At 46.9% G+C, this 15,204-nt stretch overlaps 1 pseudogene; it reads right to left on the reverse strand.

Moving 5' to 3' along the window:
- Positions 1-8,382: 8,382 nt before the first annotated feature.
- The window catches only part of LOC120023268, a 119,484-nt pseudogene continuing 112,662 nt past the window's right edge, over positions 8,383-15,204 (reverse strand).

Raw genomic sequence — 15,204 nt, forward strand, 5'->3', positions numbered from 1 at the left:
AAACCTTGACCTCGTCACCCCCCCCCCCCCCCCTCCCCTGGCGCAGGATTCATCTGGCTGGCTTAAAGCGAGGTCTAATACCTTCAAATACCAGCTGGCTATAAAAGATACATCCTGATGGCCCTTCCTCTGTTGTGTTTATTAGCCCCCTTCCCCCCTCTCTCTGCCCTCTCCATCCTCTCTGCTGACCTCCAGCACCACACCCATCCTAGCCCCTTGCCTGCTAGATCTTGGCTAACACCTAGTATCCCGGGTTCAGGTTAGGGTCAGCAGACTCCCAGCCAGCCCAGTGAGCGCGGGCCCCAGAGGAGTCGAGCCGTGCAGGATAAACGTAGGAGACCACAAGAGCTCTCTGATGTTCTCTGGAGCTTCCCAAGAGGGAGGGGTCATCTGCTTGTTTATGACATCTTCAATTCAGATGGTGGGATGGGGTGTATATTATCAGTACAGTACTGGAGAGTACAGTACAGTGCATACACATGTCCCATGTAAAATAACACTGTTATTCCCTAACATTACTGTCAAAGGGCAAGCTGTGAGAGGGAGCAGCTGTTGTGGTTATAGACATGGAGAGGGGGGAGAGAGTTTTAGTGACCTCAGTACATAAGAGGTCCAAGCTCTCACCAAAATAGGAATGTATAGAGCTGCAAACTATACAGTTGTGGCCTCTTGTGCAGGCCCTGTGTAGATTCAGCCAGTGTGTGTGTGTGTGTGTGTGTGTGTGTGTGTGTGTGTGTGTGTGTGTGTGTGTGTGTGTGTGTGTGTGTGTGTGTGTGTGTGTGTGTGTGTGTGTGTGTGTGTGTGTGTGTGTGTGTGTGTGTGTGTGTGTGTGTGTGCAAGAGGAGGGGTTGTGCGTGGCCAGGCCAGATGCACCTTGGACCATGTCCTCTCTCTCTTTCGCTCTACCTCTCTCTTTCTACCTCTCTCTCTACTCCTCCCTCCGAGGAAGAGCCTGCTCTGCCGGATATCGCTGACTCAAGAGCCTGGTATCCTCTGCTTCCTGCTGCAGGACAAAGAGAGCACGCACGTGGGCCCAGACAGCACACTCCTCATGCCAACTCACCTCACGTGTTTACAATACATTCGTGTGAATCCCTGCCCTGACATTGTCCACTCGTATCCGACACCCCTCGCCTCTCTCTCTTCTTTCCTTCTCTCTTTTCTCTGTCTTTTTTTCTGACATTGGAAAAACCTTTCTCTTTCAAGAAGATATGAATACTGTACACTGTACCATAAATACTATTGTGTCAGTCTGTTGCTGAAACATCATTATTTGCGAAGCAGCAACAACGATAACAAACACTAAAGTACCATAATAGCAACAAATATATTACAAAGTGCAAATGGACACATCAACAATTCTTTAGAATAACAAATGCTGGTTCCATTTGTCACCCGGGATAACCTACACATTTTACTGCTCAATGTCCTCCACTCAGTCGTGTCACTAAGTCATACGCACGCCACCGCTGGCTGACATATGAGCTGGGACTATGATGTCAGCTAAAAACACTTTCAATAATTGCTATGATAAATATCCTCAACCTTTCAACACCTTGCCTTCCCCCAGCCAGCCAACATCTCCCTGCAAAGTTTATTCTCAACTGTTGGCCTTCTGCCATCCTTGTGTTCCAATGGGCACTATTTACAATTTAAAATGACCATGAATGAAAGAGGGAACGAGCGTGTGCAGCACCAGCGTTTGGTTTAATCGTTGCATTTGGGCTGAGCGCTCAGAGAAGTGCATTTTTTTATGGTAGGTCTGATGACACCACAGTTTGTCCAGTGGGTCTGTTCTCTCCTCAGAAAAATTAGTGTGTGTGTGTGTGTCTGTCTGTCTCTGTGTGTGTGTCCGTACAGTATGTGCGTGCGTTCCCGCATTATGTATTGTTTTCAGTGTCTCACCCCATGGCCTCAGATCCCAACAGTTGGTTGTACTGTTACAGTCTGTATATAAAAGAACCTCACAGAGGAACATGCCTTTTCCTGCCGTGTGATTGTTCAGAATCAGGTGAAACGGATATATACACAGGGAGGGGTCTAGAGGGCTGAGGGGCTAGAGGGGGCCTTGGACTGGTCCTGGAGGGCCTGGGACAGTAACTGACGTGTCATACTCACCATTCTAAATTAATAGGGGGTGTAGTATTCCGTTACGTGGCGTCAGAGAAAATAAACTTTCACTTCCTGGATGCTGATGGAGAAATGTGGATGGCGGTAGGGAAACGCGTGTCACGAACTTTGAAGCCGGCCAAGTTATGCTGGGCCCTGAATGGAACATTGAGAGCTAGGATACATTGAGCTAGGATACATTGAGCTAGGATACATTGAGCTAGGATACATTGAGCTAGGATACATTGAGCTAGGATACATTGATCACAGATAAACAACCAGAGGATTGAATTCTGATCTCCAAGCAATCATCAGGATGTAAAAAAAAAAAAGAAACATAACTTAGTAATTTGATTTCATGTATTATTTATGTAAATGTGAATATTTCTCCAAATTCTCTAGTGGAGTCCTGGATTGTCTGGGAAAGAGACCGGCTCCTCTCCATGTTAGAATGAGGCCCGTCGTTGATGGCAGGCATGCTCCTAGTGTAACAAACTGATAGGAGTCAATTAAATGTCTGTTATTAACCTCGTATGGTTCACTGTCAATTAGCTGTCCCATTAACTCTGGAACACAGTACACTGTATGTACTTAACTCTGGGGGATCCACCATGCCTTGGCAGCCATCTCTTCCACAGTCATAAAGACGACACCGAAACGATGACTTCACAGCGAATTGAATTCAATTAGATTTAATTAAACGGTTAAGGTCATTCGTACCTCCGGTTCCGGCTCTTAGATGATTCATAGTAATAATAAGGATAAGGTACGTTATGGCAGGTGTTTGTATAGATCAGTCATAAATTCACCATACTTATATTACCATCTTAAACTCAGTGCATAAATAGTTTTTTTACCCTGATAATTATCATATTAATGATGACATTACTCTCCTGCTTGGAGCTGGAGTTGAAACACTGATAGGAAATTACTCCCGCCCAAAAAAGGTGTGGAAATGAAGATACAGAAGGATGTGGTTTGGATCAAGGATAAAGAATAGTTTTTCATCTGTTTTAGAGGATTAGACTGGAGGAAATGACAAAATGCTATCTAAAGGTAACATTTCAGATCCATTCTATCTGAAGTACAGGGACAATAAATCAACAAGTTGTCATATTTATTGAAATGTATTTTCAGCTCAATACCTCAGGTTGTTAATGACTGATAATGACACAGGAAAGTGTCTGGTCTTTGTCAGCTCTATGGCACCATTAGGCCACGCTTCACCCTAAAGCCACAACACTGAGCAAACACATTAGATAGCACTATTTGAACATCACCTTTTCCTTAAAATCTCCCCCAATAAAAGTATGTTTTCATGGAACATGTATCAAAGGGATCATCTTTATTCTGTGGGGCATCTAGAATTTTGGGAACAGTTTGCTGGCAACCAAGGAGCAACATTGCTAAGATAAAAAGGTGCTTCCACCATGTTTCACTTCTTGGCCGTGCCTCTTGCGTCTGACATCCCATGATGGTTGTGTTTGAAAACATGATCTAATTTTAGCCGACAAGAAGGAAAAATCCTTTAGCAGATAAGCCTTACCTGTTTGTCTGCCAGTGTATGACATAGTGCCCATGTCCCTTTTCATGTCCATCAGTTAACCATTGCACATGTAACAGGAAATCAGTTTACTGCTGTACTGACTGATTCTTATTTACACAAAAGCCCCTAAAAAAAATATTTTGGACATTCAATTGTGATAAATATTTTCCACGCAGGTTTCCCAGACCTAGCTGTCACACTCAGTTACAGCTCTACCAGTTGAAAGTCACAGTACAACTCAGGGCTCTGCTAACACAGTGAGGAAATCAAGACCTGCTCGTCATTAGGGAGCTGGGATAGCACATAACACACAGTCTGGGCTAGTCTCAGAAGGCCTGTTTTAGACTCAGACTTACTTACGAGAGACATGTTACCATAGACAATATTTTCCTCTGTGTTCGGATAATTGATGCCCTTGTTACGCATCTTCTTTCCTTAGAAATGTCAAGTTCAGCTTGTCTTGTCTATTTACTTTCACCATGTCATTGGATTTAAGTTAAAAGTTGGGTGAAAAAAGACAAAATTCCCTAGTTTATAACTTTTTTTTCAAATTCAATCAGTTTTCCACTTTGATTCAACGTCATCGCATAGATTTTTTCTGTTGAAATGACGTGGAAGCAACATTGATTCAACCAGTTTTTGCCCAGTGGGTTAGTGTTTCAATATCCTGAATGTCCGAATAGAGTGTGACAATTCAATCTAACTCTGTGGTGAAAATAAAGAGAAATGGAAGCTATCCTTCCCAAATGCTCAATATGAACTTCAAAGTTCAAGCCAGACATTGTGTAATTTCACCTGGAAATTGTATTGTATACAGCAGTGCCTATTGTGAATTTGTGGACATCCTCAAATGTATAACATAGGGGCCAGTGCCTTGCCAGCCAGAACCCTAGCCAGCCATTTTAGATAATGGCTCTTCCCTGAGAGAATTACAACGTGGAGACACTGGACAATTAGAGAAAGGAAAACACAAAAGCCTGGAGCGCTTGAAGCAGAGATTTATGACCACATTGAAGGTGCAATTGTTTTAATTGAAAGTCTGATTAGAGAGTGCTGATGGTTTAGAAGGTGGACACTCTCACACACTTTTCTTCACTCTTATGTCACCTCATCGCTGGCTTCATTTAGTCTTGTTGTGTCGTCCAGTCCAAAGGGTGATGTCTCTGTCCTGTCCTGATTTGTTTGTTTACAGCCGTGGGACCTGACACTTAATGCTCCGATGCAGGCAGGCAGATGTAATAAATTAATCATGCTGAGATACAGCCCCTGTCTGGCCCTATAGTGATACAGCCAGCAGAGTGCTGCAGACTCTGTTGACAGAGAAGGGGTCTGTTTTACTCCCCATCCGGAGCACTTCTGGTGTCTCTCCACTCAGGAAGTAAAGCAGGAAACACTTGTAGTCATGTTCCCAGAATCCAGGAAGGAACCTGTAACGCTGGGAGAGGATATATGACTGTTTGAGAGAGTAAAAGAAAGAGAGAGAGAGAGAGAGAGAGAGAGAGAGAGAGAGAGACCAAGAGAGAGAGAGAGAGACCGAGAGAGAGAGAGAGAGAGAGAGAGAGAGAGAGAGAGAGAGAGAGAGAGAGAGAGAGAGAGAGACCAAGGGAGAGAGAGACCAAGAGAGAGAGAGAGAGAGAGACCAAGAGAGAGAGAGAGAGAGAGAGAGAGACCAAGAGAGAGAGAGAGAGACCAAGAGAGAGAGAGAGACCAAGAGAGAGAGAGAGACCAAGAGACCGAGAGAGAGAGAGAGAGAGAGAGAGAGAGAGAGAGAGAGAGAGAGAGAGAGAGAGAGAGAGAGAGAGAGAGAGAGAGAGAGAGAGAGAGAGAGAGAGAGACCAAGAGAGAGAGAGACCAAGAGAGAGAGAGACCAAGAGAGAGAGAGAGAGAGAGACCAAGAGAGAGAGACCAAGAGACCAAGAGAGAGAGAGAGAGACCAAGAGAGAGAGAGAGAGAGAGAGAGAGAGAGAGAGAGAGAGAGAGAGAGAGAGAGAGAGAGAGAGAGAGAGAGAGAGAGAGAGAGAGAGAGAGACCAAGAGAGAGAGAGAGAGAGAGAGAGAGAGACCAAGAGAGAGAGAGAGAGAGAGAGAGACCAAGAGAGAGAGAGACCAAGAGAGAGAGAGACCAAGAGAGAGAGAGCGAGAGACCAAGAGAGAGAGAGACCAAGAGAGAGAGAGAGACCAAGAGAGAGAGAGCGAGAGACCAAGAGAGAGAGAGACCAAGAGAGAGAGAGAGCAAGAGAGAGAGAGAGAGAGAGAGACCAAGAGAGAGAGAGACCAAGAGAGAGAGAGACTGTGGGCTACAGCTTACAGTGGAGCTGTTATTAGATAGCAGATTTGTTTTCACAGAGACTGATGAATAGAAAACGCACAAAGCTGTTTAGAGTGAGTTACAAACAGAAATCCAGACAGAGCGGAAAGAAATGAGATAGAAAGGGGAAACGGAAAGGTCAAAATGTATGTACAGCATCCCTGGCCATGTTGGTGCTTGCAAGAGGACAATAGGGATACAAACAGAAGGAAAGGGTGGGAGCTCTCTCAGACTGAAGCCTATCTGTTGTGTGTGCTGCTCAGCGACTCTCCCATCCTACTGACAACAGCTATATCAAACATACACTACAGAAGATAAACTGGCCCCTCTCTCTGTCTGATGTAGCCAATCCCTTACCAAGACCACAGAGAGGAAAAGGCACCACACCACCGACAACATGGCAGGGGAAATACAGATAGGCCTATAAGAGATGGGAAGGGTGTGAATGGGTGGGATGAACTAAAATAGATATAAACCTTCAATCCCAAGCAGGTGTATTGTTTTTGTACTTTTCTTCTAAACTGTCAGAGGATCCTTTGAGATATTTATGATGTACACCATCAACATTCTACTACCACTCTAGTGTAAGACAGAGTAAAGTTAGTTGCTCTTTCTTCCTTACTCCTTTCTTTAGGTGTCTCTCCCTCTCTATCCCCTCTCCTTCTCTATTTCCCTTTCTATCCCCCTCTATCCCTCTCTCCCTCTCTATCCCCCTCTCTCCCTCTCTATCCCCCTCTCCCTCTATCTCCCTTTCTGTCTCCCTCTCCCTCCCGGTCCCCCTCTCCCTCTCTATCTCCCTCTTCATTCCACTCTCTATCCCCCTCTCCCTCTCCCTCTCTATCTCCCTCTCTATCCCCCTATCCCTCTCTATCTCCCTCTCTATCCCCTCTCCCTCTCTATCTCCCTCTCTATCCCCCTATCTCCCTCTCTATCCCCCTCTCCATCTCTATCTCCCTCTCTATCCCCCTATCGCCCTCTCTATCCCCCTCTCCCTCTCTATCTCCCTCTCTATCCCCCTCTCCCTCTCTATCTCCCTCTCTTTCCCCCTCTCCCTCTCTATCTCCCTCTCTATCCCCCTCTCCCTCTCTATCTCCCTCTCTATCCCCCTATCTCCCTCTCTATCCCCCTCTCCCTCTCTATCTCCCTCCCTCTCTATCTCCCTCTCTATCCCCCTCTCCATCTCTATCTCTCTCTTCCTGCACAATGTGTTGCTCTGTGATTGTATGCTGTATTGTGTTGTGTTGTGATTGTCCGTTTTTAATGGCGGTCTCCATCTCTCCCTTTCTATCTCCTGCTCTATCCCCTCTCCCTCTCTATCCCCCTCTCCCTCTCTATCTTCCTCTCCATCTCTATTCCCCTCTCCCTCTCTATCTTCCTCTCCCTCTCTATCTCCCTCTCCATTCCCCTCTCTATCCCCCTCTCCCTCCCTATCTCCCTCCCTATCTCCCTCCCTATCTCCCTCTCTATCCCCCTCTCTATCTCCCTCTCCTTCTCTATCCCCCTCTTCCTCTCTATCTCTATCTCCATCTCCATCTCTATCCCTCTCTTCCTGCACAATGTGTTGCTCTGTGATTGTATGCTGTATTGTGTTGTGTTGTGATTGTCCGTGTTTAATGGCGGTCTCCATTAAACACTCCTGTCCCGGGGCCTGTGTGTCTGCAGGCTAGCGGCCCGCGGCGGCCCACATTAGAGAGCTGTTGGCTACGGCCCCAGGCACATTACATCCCTCCTCTGGAAGTGTGATTATGGGGGCCTGATAACGATATCTGAGACCACGATAGGAAGCCGTCCCAACCGTGTGCCAAGCCAATCTCACTGCAAAAGAAAAATGGCAGGAAAATGAATGACGCTTTAAATTCGTCCTGTTTTTTTTATAGCCAAAAATCTGCATCCAGGACAATTTGCAACAATTCGTGGCATATGGCATTTTGTTATGCATCCTGGGTCCAGCAGCAGAGATGGATTCTTTCAGAATAGGAATGATATCACACAAATAGAAATGCATTTAGCTTAATCTAAGGTGATGAAAAAACAAACAGAAAGCTAATTAACAGGTATGTCAATGAATAAAAAAGTGAAGTGAGAATTGACCAAAAGAAAGATAAAAGATACAAAAAAAATTATAGAAAAAGAAAGGAACCGACAGAAAGAAAAAGGACAGCCCACATATTAAACAACAGTCAATGTGTCAAACCAACAGTTAGAAACCACACCACAACCTTCCGGAACTTTTTCAGTGGATGTCTGTGAGGAAGCTAAAGCATGTCACTGTGGAGAGTGGAGAAGTAGCGGAGAACAGAGAGCATGCTGGTCCATGTTTGACACACCTGAAAGCCCCTGTGTTTTTCCTCTGGACAGTGTCTGTGGTGGTCTCTGCCTGCCTGGTTTTGAGGGCTTCTCAAACCATCCTCTTCCCCAACTCATTCCCTCTCTTCCCCTGTGTCACTCTTCAGCCCCCTCTTTCTATCCTCCTTCACTATTTCTCCCATTTGTTTCTTCCTCTGTCTCTCCAGCCCCTCAGGGCAGCAAGTGAAGTCTTGAGGTTGAAGTCTATAGCGGCGTTCAGAGCTGGTAACCTCTGGCCTGGACAGACACGCCACATGGGGCCGTACCTTGCCTGAGGACAGGTCTGTCCAGCCATGCTGGGGGCCACAGAGACGTAGGGGTCAGGGGGAGAAACCAGCATGGTACAGATGAGGCTTTAGTGGCCCCTGCCAGAGTAGAGCTGACAGGTGAAAGGCCAACACAGCCTAATGATGGCAGCCAGAGGGCAGGGCAGGGCGGGGGACGGGGGGATAGACAGATGGAGGAGAGATGAAGGATGGAGGGAAGGGGAGGACAGATGAGATGAGTAGCGAACACTGAGCTGACGAGAGGACGATGGAATCTAACCATGTCTACCTGCTGAGCCTGGGTAGTCTGCAATGCAGGAATTTCTGATTAAAGATAACCAAATGCCTGCATTACTGAACACATGAGACGGTGTGTAATATACAGTGGATTCGGAAAGTATTCAGACCCCTCTAAAATCTACACACACTACCCCATAATGACAAAGTGTAAACAGGTTTTAGACATTTTTGCAAATGTATTAAAAATAAAAAACAGAAATACCTTTCTTATTTACAGAACCAGTCAAAGGTTTGCACACACCTACTCATTCAAGGGTTTTTCTTTATTTTTTACTATTTTCTACATTGTAGAATAATAGTGAAGACATCAAAAATATAAAGTAACACACATCAAACTATGAAATAACACATACAGTGCCTTGCAAAAGTATTCATCCCCTTTCCTATTTTGTTGCATTACAACCTGTAATTTAAATAGATTTTTATTTTAGATGTCATGTAATCGACATACACAAAATAGTCCAAATTGGTGAAGTGAAATGAAAAAAATTACTTGTTTCAAAAAATAAAATAAATAAAAAAATGGAAAAGTGGTGCATGCATATGTATTCACCCTCTTTGCTATGAAGCCCCTAAATAAGATCTGGTGCAACCAATTACCTTCAGAAGTAACATAATTAGTTAGATTGCACACAAGTGGACTTTATTTAAGTGTCACATGATCTCAGTATATATACAGCTGTTCTGAAAGGCCCCAGAGTCTGCAACACCACTAAACAAGGGGCACCACCAAGCAAGCAGCACTATAAAGACCAAGGAGCTCTCCAGACAGGTCAGGGACAAAGTTGTGGAGAAGTACAGGGTTGGGTTATAAAAAAATATCTGAAACTTTGAACATCCCACAGAGCACCATTAAATCCATTATAAAAAAATGGAAAGAATATGGCACCACAACAAACCTGTCAAGAGAGGGCCGCCCACCAAAACTCACGGACCAGGCAAGGAGGACATTAAACAGAGAGGCAACAAAGAGACCAAAGATAACCCTGAAGGAGCTGCAAAGCTCCACAGCGGAGATTGGAGTATCTGTCCATAGGGCCACTTTAAACCGTACACTCCACAGAGCTGGGCTTTACAGAAGAGTGGCCAGAAAAAAGCCATTGCTTAATATGGCTGCAGGGGCAGTATTGAGTAGCTTGGATGAAAGGTGCACAGAGGTGCCCATAGTAAACTGCCTGCTCCTCAGTCCCAGTTGCTAATATATGCATATTGTTATTCGCATTGGATAGAAAACACTCTGAAGTTTCTAAAACTGTTTGAATGATGTCTGTGAGTATAACAGAACTCATATGGCAGGCAAAAACCTGAGAAAAAATCCAAACAGGAAGTAGGAATTCTGAGGTTGGTCGATTTTCAACCAAGACCCTTTTGAATACACAGTGGGATATGGATGAGTTTGCACTTCCTACGGCTTCCACTAGATGTCAACAGTCTGTAGAACCTTGTCTGATGCCTCTACTGTGAAGTGGGGCCGAAGGAGACAGGAATTAGTCAGGTCTATCATGACCTGACCATGCTCTGACCATGCGCGTTCACATGAGAGGGAAGCTCTGTTCCATCGCACATCTAAAGTCAATGTAAATTCTTTGGTCTGAAATTCTTGAAGGAAACCTGTTTCAGTCTTTCAGAGATTTGAGACTGGGACGGAGGTTCACCTTCCAGCAGGACAATGACCCTAAGCATACTACTAAAGCAACACTCAAGTGGTTTAAGGGGAAATGTTTAAATGTCTTGGAATGGCCTAGTCAAAGCCCAGACCTCAATCCAATTGAGAATCTGTGGTATGACTTAAAGATTGCTGTACACCAGCGGAACCCATCCAACTTGAAGGAGCTGGAGCAGTTTTGCCGTGAAGAATGGGCAAAAATCCCAGTGGCACATCTTCAAAGAAGTAGGCATGTTGTGTAAATTAAAATGATACAAACACCCCCAAAATCCATTTTAAAGAATCTAAAATATAAAACATATTTTGATTTGTTTAACAGTTCTTTGGTTGCTATATGATTCCATATGTTTTATTTCATAGTTTTGATGTCTTCACTATTATTCTACAATGTAGAAAATATAAAAAATAAAGAAAAACACTTGAATGAGTAGGTGTGTCCAAACTTTTGACTGGTACTGTACTGTAAGTATTCAGACCCTTTGCTATGAGACTCGAAATTGAGATCCGGTGCATCCTGTTTCCTTTGAACATCGTTGAGATGTTTCTATAACTTGATTGGAGTCTACCTTTGGTAAATCAATTGATTGGACATGATTTGGAAAGGCACACACCAGTCTATACATGGTCCCACAGTTGACAGTGCATGTCAGAGCATAAACCAAGTCATGAGGTCGAAGGAATTGTCTGTAGTGCTCCGAGACAGGATTATGTCAAGGCACAGATCTTGGGAATGGTACCACACATTTCTGCAGCATTGAAGGTCCCCAAGAACACAGTGGCCTCCATCATTCTTAAATTGAAGAAATTTGGAACCTCCTAGAGCTGAGCGGCCAAACTGAGCAATCGGGGGAAAAGGGCCACTCTGACAGAGCTCCAGAATTTCTCTGGGGAGATGGGAGAATGTTCCAGAAGGAAAACCATCTCTCCAGCACTCCAACAATCAGGCCTTTATGATAGAGTGGCCTAAAGGAAGCCACTCCTCAGTAAAAGGCACATGACACCCCGCTTTGAGTTTGCCAAAAGGCACCTAAAGACTCTCAGACTGTGAGAAACAAGATTCTTTGGTCTGATGAAACCAAGATTGAACTATTTGGCCTGAATGCCAAGCGTTAAGTCTGGAGGAAACCTGACATCATTCCTACGGTGAAGCATGGTAGTGGCAGCATCATGCTGTGGGGATGTCTTTCAGTGGCAGAGACTGGGAGATTAGTCAGGTTCGAGGTGAAGGCGAACAGAGCAAAGTACAGATAGATCCTTGATTAAAACCTGCTGCAGGGCACTCAGGACCTCAGGCTGGGTTCCAACAGGACAATAACCCTAAGCTAGAGAGCCAAGACAACGCAGGAGTGGCTTCGTGACAAGTCTCTGACTGTCCTTGAGTGGCCCAGCCTGTGGCCCAGCCAGAGCCAGAGCCCGAACCCGATCCAACATCTCTGGAGAGACCTGAAAATAGCTGTGCAGCGACGCTCCCCATCCAACTTGACAGAGCTTGAGTGGATCTGCAGAAAATAATGTCCGAAACTCCCAAAAATCAGGTGTGCCAAGCTTGTAGCATCATACCAAAGAAGACTTGAGGCAATAATTGCTGCCAAAGGTGCTTCAACAAAGTACTGAGTAAATGTTCTAAATACTTATGTAAATGTGATATTTGTTTCATCATTATGGGGTATTGCGTGTAGATTTATGGGGGAATAAAAAAAAAAACTATTTTAGAATAAGGCTGTAAGATAACAAAATGTGCAAAAATTCAAGGGGTCTGACTACTTTCCGAATGCACTTTTATTCAAATTATGTATGTGCTGAGCAGTGGTGTAGTGCAGTGGTCACTTTATGATCCTCACGATGCATATCAAAATAGTGTAGTGGAGGTATACTCCATATCAATTAATAAGGTTGATGGAACAGCTCCGAATGTTTAACTTAAAATGTTGATAAACTATTATCTCTTCACCTTTAAAGCGCAGTAGTGTGCACACGCTGGTAGGCCTGCGTGCGAATGTCCCAAAATGTAATTTATGGGAAAACACAGTTCTAAAATGCAAACCGCATATGCGAGCTGTTTCACATACAGAGATGGAAATATCCATTCAAAATGTAGAAAGAGGGGAGATGTAACGGCTTTCTTCCATAGGTGAAGGAGAGGACCAAAGTGCAGCGCGGCTAGTGTTCAACATGTTTAATAAAAGAACAAGTGAAACACTACAAACAACATACAAAATAAGAAATGTGCAAAACCGATACAGACCTATCTGGTGCAGAACACAAACACAGAGACAGGTAACAAACACCCACAAAATCCCAACACAAAACAAGCCTCCTATATATGATTCTCAATCAGGGACAACGATTACCATCTGCCTCTGATTGAGAACCATATTAGGCTGGACATAGAAACAGACAAACTAGACACACAACATAGAATTCCCACCCAGCTCACGTCCTGACCAACTAAACACATACAAAACAACAGAAAACAGGTCAGGAACGTGACAGAACCCCCCCCTCAAGGTGCGAACTCCGGGCGCACCCCTAAAACTCAAGGGGAGGGTCTGGGTGGGCATCTGTCCGCGGTGGCGGCTCCGGCTCCGGACGAGGACACCACTCCACCACTGTCTTTGTCCCCCTCCTTAGCGTCCTTTGAGTGGCGACCCTCGCCCACGACCTTGGCCTAAGAATCCTCCCCAAGGCCCCCACATGATTTAGGAGGTAGCTCAGGACAGAGAGGTAGCTCAGGACAGAGAGGTAGCTCAGGACAGAGAGGTAGCTCAGGACGGCAGCTCCGGACTGAATGGCAGCTCCGGACTGAGTGGCAGCTCCGGACTGAGTGGCAGCTCCGGACTGGGTGGCAGCTCCGGACTGGGTGGCCGCTCCGGACTGAATGACCGCTCCGGACTGAATGACCGCTCCGGACTGGAGGGCAGCTCATGACTGTAGGGCAGCTCATGACTGTAGGGCAGCTCATGACTGTAGGGCAGCTCATGACTATAGGGCAGCTCATGACTATAGGGCAGCTCATGACTGTAGGGCAGCTCATGACTGTAGGGCAGCTCATGACTGTAGGACAGCTCATGACTGTAGGACAGCTCATGACTGTAGGGCAGCTCTGGCAGCTCCTGACTGGCTGGCGGCTCTGGCAGCTCCTGACCGGCTGGCGTCTCTGGCAGCTCCTGACCGGCTGGCGTCTCTGGCAGCTCCTGACTGGCTGGCGTCTCTGGCAGCTCCTGACTGGCTGGCGTCTCTGGCAGCTCCTGACTGGCTGGCGTCTCTGGCAGCTCCTGACTGACGGACGGCTCTAGCGGCTCCTGACTGACGGACGGCTCTAATGGCTCGGGACAGACGGGCGGCTCTAATGGCTCGTGGCAGACGGATGACTCAGATGGCGCTGGGCAGACAGATGGCTCAGATGGCGCTAGGCAGACAGATGTCTCAGACGGCGCTGGGCAGACGGATGGCTCAGATGGCGCTGGGCAGACGGATGGCTCAGACGGCGCTGGGCAGACGGATGACTCAGACGGCGCTGGGCAGACGGATGGCTCAGACGGCGCTGGGCAGACGAGCAGTGCAGGCGGCGTTGGGCAGACGGGCAGTTCAGGCACCGCTGGGCAGACGGCAGACTCTGGCCGCCTGAGACGCACTATAGGCCTGATGCGTGGTGCCGGAACTGGAGGTACCGGGCTGAGGGCACGCACCTCAGGGCGAGTGCGGGGAGGAGGAACAGGGCTCTGGAGATGCACTGGAAGCCTGGTGCGTGGTGTAGGCACTGGTGGTACTGGGCTGGGGCGGGAAGGTGGCGCCGGATATACCGGACCGTGAAGGAGGACACGCGCTCTTGAGCACCGAGCCTCTCCAACCTTACCAGGTTGAATGGTCCCCGTAGCCCTGCCAGTGCGGCGAGGTGGAATAGCCCGCACTGGGCTATGCAGGCGAACCGGGGACACCACCTGTAAGGCTGGTGCCATGTACGCCGGCCCGAGGAGACGTACTGGAGGCCAGATATGTTGGGCCGGCTTCATGGCACCCGGCTCGATGCCCAACCTAGCCCTACCAGTGCGGCAAGGTGGAATAGCCCGCACTGGGCTAAGCACGCGTACTGGGGACACCGTGCGCTTTACCGCATAACACGGTGTCTGACCAGTACGACGCCCTCTCACTCCACGGTAAGCCCGGGGAGTTGGCTCAGGTATCCAACCCGGCTTCGCCACACTCCCCTTTAGCCACCCCCCAAGAAATTTTTGGGTGAGCCTCTCGGGCTTCCAGCCTCTCTTACGTGCTGCCTCCTCAATCCACCGCTCCTGGGCTGTGGCTGCCTCCTTCTCCTCCCGAGAGCGGCGATTCTCTCCAACCTTTGCCCAGGGTCCTTTTCCGTTCATGATTTCCTCCCATGACCATTCCTCCTGGTACCGCTGCTGCTGTTGCTGCTGCCCGTTGCCACGTTGCTTGGTCCGGGTTTGGTGGGTGTTTCTGTAACGGCTTTCTTCCATAGGTGAAGGAGAGGACCAAAGTGCAGCGCGGCTAGTGTTCAACATGTTTAATAAAAGAACAAGTGAAACACTACAAACAACATACAAAATAACAAATGTGCAAAACCGATACAGACCTATCTGGTGCAGAACACAAACACAGAGACAGGTAACAAACACCCACAAAATCCCAACACAAAACAA

Source organism: Salvelinus namaycush, chromosome 28 (assembly GCF_016432855.1).
Source record: "Salvelinus namaycush isolate Seneca chromosome 28, SaNama_1.0, whole genome shotgun sequence".
NCBI lineage: Eukaryota > Metazoa > Chordata > Actinopteri > Salmoniformes > Salmonidae > Salvelinus > Salvelinus namaycush.